Source organism: Mastacembelus armatus, chromosome 1 (assembly GCF_900324485.2).
Source record: "Mastacembelus armatus chromosome 1, fMasArm1.2, whole genome shotgun sequence".
Classification (NCBI taxonomy): domain Eukaryota; kingdom Metazoa; phylum Chordata; class Actinopteri; order Synbranchiformes; family Mastacembelidae; genus Mastacembelus; species Mastacembelus armatus.
In genome coordinates, this window is record NC_046633.1 from 22,830,736 (window position 1) to 22,842,808 (window position 12,073).

A 12,073-nucleotide genomic window follows, 5' to 3' on the forward strand; every position below is an offset into this window, starting at 1 on the left:
AGTGCAGGCATTTCTAGATGTCACTTCAGGCTCTGGTGATCTGAAAATGTCTGATTAATCAGTAATAGAAATTATTGTTAGATACAGCCAGTTCGCACATGAAACTGGCCTGATGGCCAATGTTGATGCTGCACCTGCTCTCAAATAAAAAGTAGTAGAAAGTGGATACCTAAAGCTGCAACAGTAATCAAGCACACATCCGACCCGTCCAGATTCCAGCTCTACTAACTTCCTCAAGACTCCTCAGGGCTACACAGTGACAGCTGGCTGCATGTGTGTTCATGGGCATGTACCAAATGAAGGGGTCAAATGGAGGCCAGTGAATGAGTGTAAACATTGCAAACATGCACCAGAAGTAACACATGAGACACAGAAAACAATAGAAAGTTAGTGTTATGTAACAAATGTGCATTCATATGGAGCTTTTAAAAAATAAATAAATAAAAATCAAACTGATACTGGCACTACCTGCATTCTTTCAGTTCCACAGACACACTTGACTCATATCTACATTCTTACTAGAGCCACACCTTTACACAACTAAATAAACTAAAGTTGGCCTGGTAAACGGACGGAGCTTTATAGTTGGGAGTGTTTGGCAGATAGTGTTGGTAGAATGGAGTATGACTGTTTACACTGTGAAGCCCCACTGTCTGTTTGTTCACTAAATTTCCTCTGGTGTGTCTGAGGAAGAGGCAGGAAAAAAGACAGCGTATTCATCCTCATGAGCGGGTGTGTGCGCGCGCGTGTGTGTGCGCGTGTGTATGCACGTGTGTGTGTGCGGAAGGTGGTCATTTCAGACCGTCAATGAAGAGCAAAATGAGAGGTTTATTCATGCATGGGAAAAGAAAAGCATTTTCCTAACCTCAAGCTTCAGTTTGAAAACAACAGACAGAAAGTTGGTGTTTTCTACTGACTGCACACTACTGCTGCTGCTATTACTACTACAATCTGAATTTATAGAAGTAGCCTTCAGTGACCACTAAAAACCAAAAAGAAATGCACATGAAAAGTGGATCGGTATACTGTTTCCAAAAAAACGGGAGGCTGTGTTTAAAGTCCTACTGCTATATCTGACCATACAAGGAGGTAGTGCTGTTTCTGTTGTATCACCAAGTGAAGGACTGTTTAGTTCACACATTGATGAAGAGAGAGACAGCGAGAAAGAAGAGAAACTTGATCTGCTGTTGGAACACACATTTGTCTCAAAGCATGCCGACAGGAGAGACTGGATTGGAGTGGATAAGATCCATGTGAACATGCAGCTCTACAGAGCACACTGCTAAATAGTTGCCACTATGGCTGCACAAATACTGTCTTGGTCTATCACACATGATATATCACAAGTGATTGGTTATTTCACAATTGCAGACTTATCAGTAAAATACTTTTTGGTTTAGGTGTGACTGCTGTCTGTTTCAGATGAGTGCAACAAAACTATCGTGCAATGTCTCCAGTCAGGTTTGTTTTGTACAGTGACGTGTAAGGTTAGGAATGCATCATAAAAGAGAAAACAAAAATGCACTGTGTTAATCAGGGCCAAATAAATATTGTAACTAAAACTATGAAACAAAGCACAGACAAAAGTAAGCAACACTGTTACACACTAAACCCAGAGATGCAACTTAAGCATCAAGTTGAGAGGAGATCGATACCAGCCATTTTATTGCACAAACTTTGCTCTTGTTTATAAGACCTGGTCTTTCTATTTTCCAGTGAAGCTATGCAATATAATATGGTTTCTATGATTTATGTTCTGAGTTAACTAAAACTGAAGGCCATTGGTGTAAAATATTAAATTATTCATCTGACGATGTCTCAATCCAGAATGGATTTCTTGTTTTTCTTGTTCTGGTTTACAGTTCCACTTCTGCTGTAATGTGTGTTTTTTCAGTTCCCAAATTCCAGCTTTCTAGAACTTTTCCATTTGACATCACACCACCTGCTTTAGCAGATGAGACATGGCCAAGGTGAGTAGACTAATGATGGCTGTTTACAATACCTACTACCCACTGGATGCATTCCTCTGTAGGTTTCATCAAAGGTGAGAAAACAGCCCTACTCCTTGTGAAAGAAGCAGGCGTAAGAAGACACTAGCATTGTTTTTCACAGTCTTTCAGCAATGTCACAGAAAACACTGTGAAAACACCAGTATTGCAAAGATCATATTAACAGCTATGACCATTTTAAGCTTATGTTCCTTATGGCAAGAGAAAGAATTGCAATTACTTAAAACAACAATTACTTATGTTGTTATAAAATGCAAAACTAAGGGAAAGTAATGTAATGGGCATATCCACATAAAAGAGAAAGAGAATGTACACTGGCTAAAACAATAAAAGATTTTCATGAGATGATTTCTGTTCTAAAATAAAACCACTAGCAACCAGGCAGAAAAAGCCAATTTCTAAATAGCACCGACACATTCATCTGCACTTTACAAAGCTCTAAAAATTCAATACCTGGAAGATTTCTTCAGTAACACAATACTTAATGTAATGTGGTTGCATATGCACCGTTTCCTTGAAGAGTAAGAAATTAACCTGATTCCTAACTAGACCACATGAAATAAACATACTAATAAGAAAAAATTTACACTTGTGCTGGCAGCAAAGGCAAATGAAAGACATCCACCTTAATATTTCCATTACTGCAACTTGGCATGGTTGCTTTAAAGTCAAATCCTACTATTGTGTCGCAAAGCCACAATAATTGGGCCAGAATGTACACAGTTCAGCCTTTGCAAGTGTAAGCCCTCACAGGCATAATGCAGGCAAAGGGGAGGGCTATAGTTTATTAGTATCACTTTAATAAGATTAATTCAGTAGAACGACGCAGAAATCGAGTATGAAAATTTTTCCCTTCACAGACGGGAAAAAAAAGAAGAAATATTTAAGAAACGGAGAAATTGGGGATTCTCCATGGGACAACAAGCAATGCTCTGAGAAAGAGAGAGAGAGAGAGCAAGAGAAAAACTTTCAAGTGGGGTTGGGTTTGCTTTTCATTCACATCAATTCCTTACGGGACACTAACATGTGCTAAGTGACTGTAAGCTACTCAATAAGGCCATTAGGAGCAGGTGGTTAAGTGTAGCTACAAGTCAAATGGACTAAGCCGGTTAGCCTTTAAGGGAGTGGCAGTGAAAAGGGGATGGGCTTGCAGCTACTGGCAGTGCAGTGGTCTGCAGGAAAATGGGTTACAATCTGTAAACCTGGCAGGATTTTCAAGAGGAGTTGGCCAAGTCCTGCTGTCCTCAGGACAAACTAACAGCTGAGTGAGTAAAGTCAGTATTAATCTAAAGAGGAAATAAGGGAATACACATTTGTATGCAGTTAGAGCTGACATAAAGGAAAAACAGCGACAATAATCTTAGGCATTTGCGTGCATAAAGCATAACATAGGGTATACTGAGAGGGAGAGGGTGGGAAGAGAAGCCCCATTGTCTGCACTGTGCACCATGTAATGCCCTTAGGCATAGGGCTGAGAGGGGGTTGGTGTCTTTTAGATGAACTGGTGCAACGGGACATAGGCGCAGCTGCATTGTGTAAATCCACCCAAGAAATCCCGGGGATATCAAACATGAGGCAATGTTTAAAAGGAAGGAAAGATGGATGACACCTCTTTCATACAGTAGTCTTTCATGTTACGTGAAGCATTAAAAGTACATTTAATGCAAGTTTAAGCTGTTCACTGATGACCGCAGTGCAACAACACTGTTCACGGCCAGGTGTCTGCAGCTGCAGTCTCCATACATGTCACTGCCATATCACAGCCTTAGTGTTGCACATTACACATGCTCCGTTTCACTTTATGCGACTATGTCAATTAAAAACTTTAATTACCAGAAAAATTTAATTATCCTCAATAGATACATCTGTTGACAAAAATTAAGCAGCATCCAGCTTATCTAACTTTGTTTAAAAGAGATGTCACGATGGAAGTAAGAAGAAAGGCTGCAGAAGAACAGCTAGACAGTGATGGAAAATAAAAGGCAAGGAGGGAGCTGTAGAGTAAAACTGACTATAAAACAGATTTACACCAGGCATCCAGCAGTATAAAGCTCATACCAGTTTCCTAGCAAAGACCTTTGTCTCATCTTATCTCCTTGTATTCTGTCATATTTCCTCTTGCCTTTAAATGGGCTGCAGAACACAGGGCTGATGGGAGAAAAACTAACACACTACCTTCTGTTCATATGATCTTTGCAATGAAAGCCTTTTGCATTTGTTAGTAATTTGGATTTAACATGAAATACCAAAAAAGTGATTCTGTCCATGAGTGCTGTTGAGGAACCAAAGCTGACATCAGTTTTCCCATTTTAATGTCACCCAGCAGCTGTTTTCCAGTGCACAAGGCAGATAGTCAATATAATGCCAGCGAGTAGTTACCATGCCTCTGACTGGGCATGGTGAGCCAAGGCCACTCACAACATTGATCCCACACCTTGCCTGCCTGCCTGCCTGCCTCTCTGACAGCCACACCAAACCACAGCCACACCTCTCTGAAGTGTGTGAAATACAAACACAAACCAATTACTGTACACACAGGACTTCTCGTGTCTCTACAACACAAACACACCCTTATAGCAGCTGCAAACATTGATTAACCTCAGACAGACTTGGATCAATAACTAAAGAGATCAAAATATATAGCCTTGCTAGCAAAGACAGCTGCAACACATGACAAATGGAGCCAAGTTATATCAAAAAAAAAAACAAAACACACCTTTGTTATACAATATACTTATGCCCTCCCTCCTTGCACTGGATATGAATACCACACACAGGATTTCCCACCATATACATGTCTTTCTCTGATTATCTGCAAATACAACACTAGACAATACTGCAAAACATGCCACTGTAAATAATAATGCCAAATATTTTTCTCAAAAGCTAGTCTAGTATGTCTATAGGATTGCATTCAAGACTACCAAAGTGAGCTAACAGACTATAAAAATGCTGAACTACCCTTTCAATAATTATAGTGCACTGAGCCTAGCTTCACAGTCCCAGACAGAGTGCCTAAAAATGCAGCGCCAGCGTCCACCACTTTATCCTAATGGGCAGGAGAGTGCCAGCCTCCAAACCACAGTGACGAGAGTTACAGCACCACACCATCTCACTATGCCAGAACAGCCAAAAGCAATATTGGAGAATAATGAAATACAGTTTAATCCTAAATGTCAGCCTAAAAAGATGCAGCACAGCTGACGAAAGCTCAGACTGAATTTCCATGAGTGTGGGACTGCAGGCTCACACTAGCTGCAGGCTTTAAAAGCAGCTGACTTCTAAGCAGATGCAAATGCCCTGAGCTCTACAAGGGTTGTGTTTCCCATTTAAGACTTTTGAGCACCTTCTCAGGCAAAGGCCAGGAGGAAAACTGGCAATGAACTTTTAAAGCTTTAAGTTCAGGGGGCACTTAGAGATTTTTCTTTTTTTTTTCTGATTATATTTCCAATATTACCTGAACCGATTTCTCTTCGTGTGCAGAATGAACATGACCTTCCCTTTGTCATTTTAAATAAATGTGTTTTATTACCTCTCAGATGTGAATTAGTTTGACTTTAAATTCTGCTCCATCATAACTAAAAATACCAAGAGTGATGGCTATTGAAGCCAGAGTAATCATTAAGTACATTCTGTTCTCATACTGAGGGAACATGGTATTGAAGAGATCTGAACCCTTGACCTCAACATCCACGACCATCATAACCCCTCACAGCTGTTGCCCTGTTGAACATGAACATTTGCCAAGCTGTATAAACAGCACAGATCAGATACATTAACCTTACATATACACTTCCGTTTTGGGTTGTTTGTCAGACATAAGACTATGGGATTAATTCTCATTATCTTCTAACATTTTATAGAGCAAATAATCAATTAATCTGCAATTTAATTAATAAAATAATTGATTAGAAGCATCCATACTATGGTAGTTAATCTAAAATATAATTAAGTTAATGACCAGAAGGTCATTAAAAAACATTTAGGAGGAAGGTGGAAAGTATTTCTCTCATATTCTCCAACAGAACTAGGCTTGATATGACTAATGTGTGGCCATTCAATTTAAAACAGCCACAATAAAACAGATGTTGCAATGCCATCCATATGCATTTCTCTCACATTGTCATGCCTGAATTAGACTACAGCCACCCTATCAGGCACTAGATACTTCCCAAAGTAGGCTTGGCGTTCACGAAACAGGAGCAAATACTTAGACAACATACAAGAACTTGAAGCAACCCAATCATCCAACATAAACAGAATAAATTTTCATCTTGACTAAACACAAAAAACAATTCCAGGTCACACCTCTTGTTGAGAGTTGTTTATATTTTAGTGTTGGTCACATTTTAATGCAAACCCTGTTCAGAATAGCCAGGATTTAAGTATGACAACTTTCTTTACAAAACACCTCTTTCAAAAAAAAGAAAAAAAAAAGAACTACCTAATCCAGTCTTTTGAGGCTTCAAGGTTACAGTAAGCACCAAAATGAGTATGGATGAACTCTTCTAGTTTTCTCTGGCCAAGAAGAGTAAAAGGAAACTGAGGTGTGGAGGACAGGAAACGTGGTTGTGCAGTAAAAAGGCAAATATTTAAATTTAAGAGCTGGATTTGGAAAAGATGAGTCTTTCACAGAAACTGAAGAACAGGCAAAAACGTCTCTTGCTCCCATGAAAACAAAATTCTAGCTTCAAAGAGACCAAACCTAATGATTATGTGGGATGGATTAAGATGCTTCCTGAAGCCTTAATGTTCTGTCTCAAGTACTGGAGAGAACAGGCCCTCTTTAGATCAATTTAACATTGTTTATGAGAACTGATAATAGGCATATGCTTGAACTGAGGGCTCAATTCTGCTGGAGAAAATGAGCCCTACCACAATGGATTTTCATATGCTCTAGATCTGTGATTGGTGGGTATAGAACTCCAGCAGCAGCATGATCCCTCACGTATCCCATTATATCCCATTTATTCAATTCAGGCCAAAGAAGGATGCATCTCTCTGCTGCCTTCAGAGGAGTTTTCAGATGGGTCAGACTTGCTGTCTTACATGACTAGAAAAACTCAGGGCAGGGTCACTGTTGCAGTGAGATCAATACAGATAGTAACAGAAAAAGCAGAACTGGTTTTCACAACCAGGTGACTATAGACAACTACAAACCCTGGCAGTAGCAGAACAAGGGTCTTCAGATGGTGGCACACTCCTCAGCTTGTGTCTGCATGCCAAATTCCTTTTTGAAGCCAAGGACAGAGTCACTGCTCCTACACCCAAGCCCTGCCCACCACACCCAGTCAGTCCAAAACACATGATTATGTAATGCAGATTCAGAGCCAAAACCTGGATGATAAACAGCATCCAGCTACCAGCGAGATTTGCAGATGGAGCTGTCTGGCTGTCTCCCTTCGTTTTCTCATACCTCTCTGCCAAGTGCAAAATGAGATCACGCCATGTGCATGGGGTGCAAATATGAGAACAGATGATAGTCATCTTGGCAAAAGGCAATCAAGAAGGCATCGGAGGATATGCCTCTGGTTTACAGGCAAGAAATACTAAGTGCAAGCTAATTTTTCCATCAATATTAATGATGCATGATATGTTTTTAGTAAAGTGACTTCAACAGATCTCAAATGACAAAGTGAAATATATAGAAGACACATCCTCCTGGACCTCAAGGTGCCATAATAAACAGGAGTCCAGATCAGTCCATGGACATGAGTCTCTGAAAGCCATTAGGTTACTTTTTACTGAATAAACCAGTGTCTAACATTAATTAACAAGACTGTCTGCTTTTTATTCATGTAGTTTTCATGTCAAGGACCCTTAGGAGGTCCCAGGGTTTCACATTTGGGTCCATTGTCTGGAGCCGTTTCTGTGTGGAGCTTTTATAACACAATGTGTGTGTGGGAACAAGCACTCCGAGCAAAAGGCCCAGCGCAGCCCCACAGAACAATAGCGGTGTCCGCCGGGGCAGCTGGCCGACAGAAACACATGGAGCCAGTCAATAAATTGAACCTGATAGTACGAAGACCGTGCCAGCCGAGTCGTGCACCACTCAAACAAATGTCTCACTGGAGTAAAACACGTCGAAACCACCGCCTGGCCGGACCACGCCAAGCTAACGTTACACATCCATCATCACATTCAGCCCCAGCTGGACACATTACGACGGAGGCTTCAAACCACCTGAGGTCCGAGAAGAGGCTGAAGAGGTGGTGCCAAACACCACGACGTGCGGCACTTTCCGGTCACAATAACACAAATAACCGAGAAGGTGATGTAGTGAAACGGTAACTTCGTTTCTGTCAGGCTAGAAACGCTATCGTCAGTGTTAGTAACGTTAAACGTTACCTTTCAATCGCTCCCGGAGAAACACACCGGTCCTCCGTTCGGGTCCAGCACCGAGGTAGAAAAAAAATGTGTCGACACTGTCACTGTGTCGACAGAACCGTAAATTTCACCGGACTAACAAAAGAGCCACACAATCAGCGCCGAAGACCCCTCTCCGTGCCCTTCTCTCCACGTTTGAACAGCGACAGGCGGCGGCAGGCGTCTCCCCCTTAATGGGGGCGTGTCCGGGGCGGGTGGACGGAGGCGCGCGGTGGTCGCAGCACGTTAAAGCCTGCGAGCCGCCCAATCACAGGCGCGTGACTGGCGGTTATGCAAAGCAGGGGTGACGTAAAACGTAACACGGGAGAGGGCGCGGGGCAAGCTGGGCTGCGGGTCCAGCTTGGGCCGCCTGAAAAGGGGGTCCTGGGGAGCCCAGGGGAGCCTGCACCAAATATACAGCTTTGTTTATATTCAGCGGTGGTGGGTAACTACATATGTAGATACGGGCTGTGCTGAAATGATTAGTCAACTCATTAATTTTGTTATTTGTTGTTAATTTTGATTGAAAACTAAATGGCAATTATTTAATTCAAATCACTTTTCATGCACCAACCACCAATGATTTCCAGCTTCTAAAATCTGCCAATATGCTTTATCTTTTGATAACTAGGTAAATCAAGCAAGCAAGAAAAAAAATGAAGTGCTATGTTGGGCTAAGGATAACTGTGACAGGGCATTTTCTTTTTAGAACAAAAAAATCTTTTAGAAATCAATTGGTTCATTGAGAAAATAACCAGCAGATGACTCCCTTATTAAAATAATCATCAGTTGCAGTTCTATAAAGAATGCTTAACTCCAATTATCAGAATACAACATGAAAATAAAGCACATGAATCTATCAAGAATAATAATCTCCAAATTAAAAATAATAGAACTCACTGGGGACAGTTTTCTGCAGAACGAACATTTCACTCCTCTGATGTTATGAGATTTGCTTGATGGTTCTCTGGCTGATGACAATGCCAGATTTTTTTTCAGGGATTAAAAACAAAAAACAGGAAAAACAAAAAGGCAAAACAGTAGAGAAAGAACAGTCAAGCACACTATTATAATCCTATAAAATGTAAGGTATTCCGATAATAAGCAAAATATTCCTCAATTGTAAACAGAAAGCCATCCTGTTTAACTAACAGGGATTACCCAAGAAATGTTGTATTGCACATCCATAATGATGATGGACTCAAGAAAACTAGCCCATAAAATAGATAACTGTATAATGCTCGTAACATTATTTTTTTATTCTCTGAATTGAGAAACCATTATCCCGTGTTCATTTCTGTCTGCAGAAGACAGGAGAACAAGAGGAAGTACATTTTTTCACTTTTCTTCTAGAACTATGATCCTGCAGATGCACAAATTACATTCAGCACCAAGGGCTAAATTAGGATCTATGAAGTCTCATTGTATAGTAGAAGTAGTAGTTTTATGCACACTGTGCCTTTTTGTCAAATGTTTATCTACTTTTGCAGTGAGGCTTCAGTGTTTCCACTGTTGCATTTCCACCCACTGTATAGGTTAAGTGCATGGCCCTCTCTCCTGTGCTGTACCAAGGTTCAAAGATGGAAGAGCAATGCAGTGTCAGTAAAACAGGGTTAAACACTTTGCTCAAGATATCAGAGCTGTGACTCCAATAAAGCACTGACACTCCACATAAACTCTTTTTCTCTACTACCCACTTGTGTATTTGCTGAGCTTAAAATGAAATTTGAGATGCAGTGTTGAATGAGTATCATTCTTCTTTCTCTGCATGCACAAAGGATTTTCTGTTTCCTGAGATTTTAACATTTGAGAGCATGTCTGAATAAAACTCTGACTCTAAACTTTAAAACACATTGTTCATTTTCTGTGGTTTAGCACGGTGTCCACATCGCTATGGTACAAGCCCATAATGGCTACTAGTTGAATGCTTTGTTTTTTTAATTGTTGAGCTGCAGCTGTAGGCTCTGCAACAGAAATCAATGCAAAGAAGCCATACAAAGACTTTTGCAATTAAAAAAAGAGAAGAAGAGCAAATGGTTTGAGGCAGCTAACATCAACTGTTGTTTTGTCTAATAAAACTCAGACAAAGGAAAACAATGGAGACATTGAAAAGAGAAAGCGAAATCTAAAACTGAGTGAAGATAGGATTGAAGGCTTACCAGAAACCATCAAAAAATGGACTTGTCAATGTTCATGTTCTTAATGTGTGTCTGAGAAATGAGAGTATGTGTGAGTCATGTCTCAGCTCTGTCTCTCTCCATCCCTGCTCTCTATAGGACAGTTGTTTAGTCAGCAGGCCATCAGCCTTTCCAATCGGCAAGAGGCCCTGTGCCAGAGCGAGGGGGAAAACCCAAAACTCCTGCTAATGTTTCACTGATTCTTCATCACTTTTGCTAAGGAGTTTGCAATTCTGTAATGAACCTGCAACTGTATCATTCAAAAACAAATTCAGAGGTGCATTTACACAATATTGAATAAAGGAGTTTACTCAGTAACATGTAAAATTCTGTTTTTTATTTGACTAAAACTAGGCGCTAATGGCATCCGCCATTATATCACTGAGCTGGAAAAGCTACTACGTCCCCTCACATCCTGCCCATCCATTTCAGATTGCTTCATAATGTTGTTACACAAGGGTGTGGCTCAGCACTGGGCTCTGGTAAAAATCCTTAACAGAATTAGAATAGACTGATAATCTAAGGGCCTTTCATACACAGACCTGACTTCTTTTAAATCTGTTTCTTTAGTTTGATCTGGTTCCCCATCTGCTCAAACACCTTACAGTGAAGACAGCTGCACATGGCCTGCAGCACAAAACACACACAGCAAATGTACACACAGACACACACACACATGAACCAAACAAAATCAGGTGGCTGCAGATTCAGTGACTCAGAACATAAAAATAAGACAGGAAAAGGAAACTGCTGCTGCTGCAGACCTGCCTTTTTGATCTGGTGTGCTTTGTTAATATAAAAGGCTCTGAAGTTCAAACAAGTCACAATTTGAAGAATATATTAATTCAAGCAGAGATCAAAGTGGCATCAACAAAGGACCATGTCTGGCATAAGCACATAAAAGTACAAATGATTAGCAGCAGCTTCTAGAGAGATTTAACCTAAGGGCTACATAAACCTACATATGAACACATCACGTAAAAAACAGGTGATAATAATTCCCTGTTCTAGGAAAATAAATAAAAACATGCATTTAACTATGATTTCTACTTTACCTTCTCTCTCCCACAGTCTGAGACAAACCATCAGGACATCATCAGAGCAGTGCATAATGTATGATGATATTAGGTTAAGTGGGTGGAAGGCGAAGATGTGCTACATCAGCTGCCAACTCTCACATGGGAAGCTCAGTAACCAGGAAATGAGCTCATCGTATCGGACTGTTGTTTAAAAAAAATAAATAAAAAATCCAGAATAATTTCCTTTCGTGCTGCGGAGTCCCAACTGAAACATGCAGGGGATTCACACAACTGTGTTTGACACTGGTGGACTTAAGGATTTATTTGCAAAGTACAATAAATTCTTAAAGTGCCCTTTCCATCTGCCAGCAAAGTAGAAAAGTAAACTTCTAGTCCTTAAGTACATTGTTGTGTGAATCAGAGCCGCATACCTGAGCTACTTGCTCCCTCTTCTGACAATTCAAAGGAACTGCATTTGAATGAAACTATCAACAATAACTTG

The 12,073-nt window shown here is 40.5% G+C and overlaps 1 protein-coding gene across 2 annotated transcripts in view; it reads right to left on the reverse strand.

Annotated features, from left to right (window-relative positions):
• prr36a (proline rich 36a) overlaps positions 1–11,747 on the reverse strand; it is a 31,323-nt gene extending 19,576 nt beyond the window's left edge. The window contains exon 1 of one of the 2 annotated variants that reach the window (XM_026302376.1): positions 11,608–11,747. The gene's annotated coding sequence lies outside the window, so the exon portion shown is untranslated. Of the gene's footprint in view, positions 1–8,357; positions 8,591–11,607 lie in introns of those variants that run through there. The other variant, XM_026302375.2, reaches the window with a different exon arrangement.
• Positions 11,748–12,073: the final 326 nt, after the last annotated feature.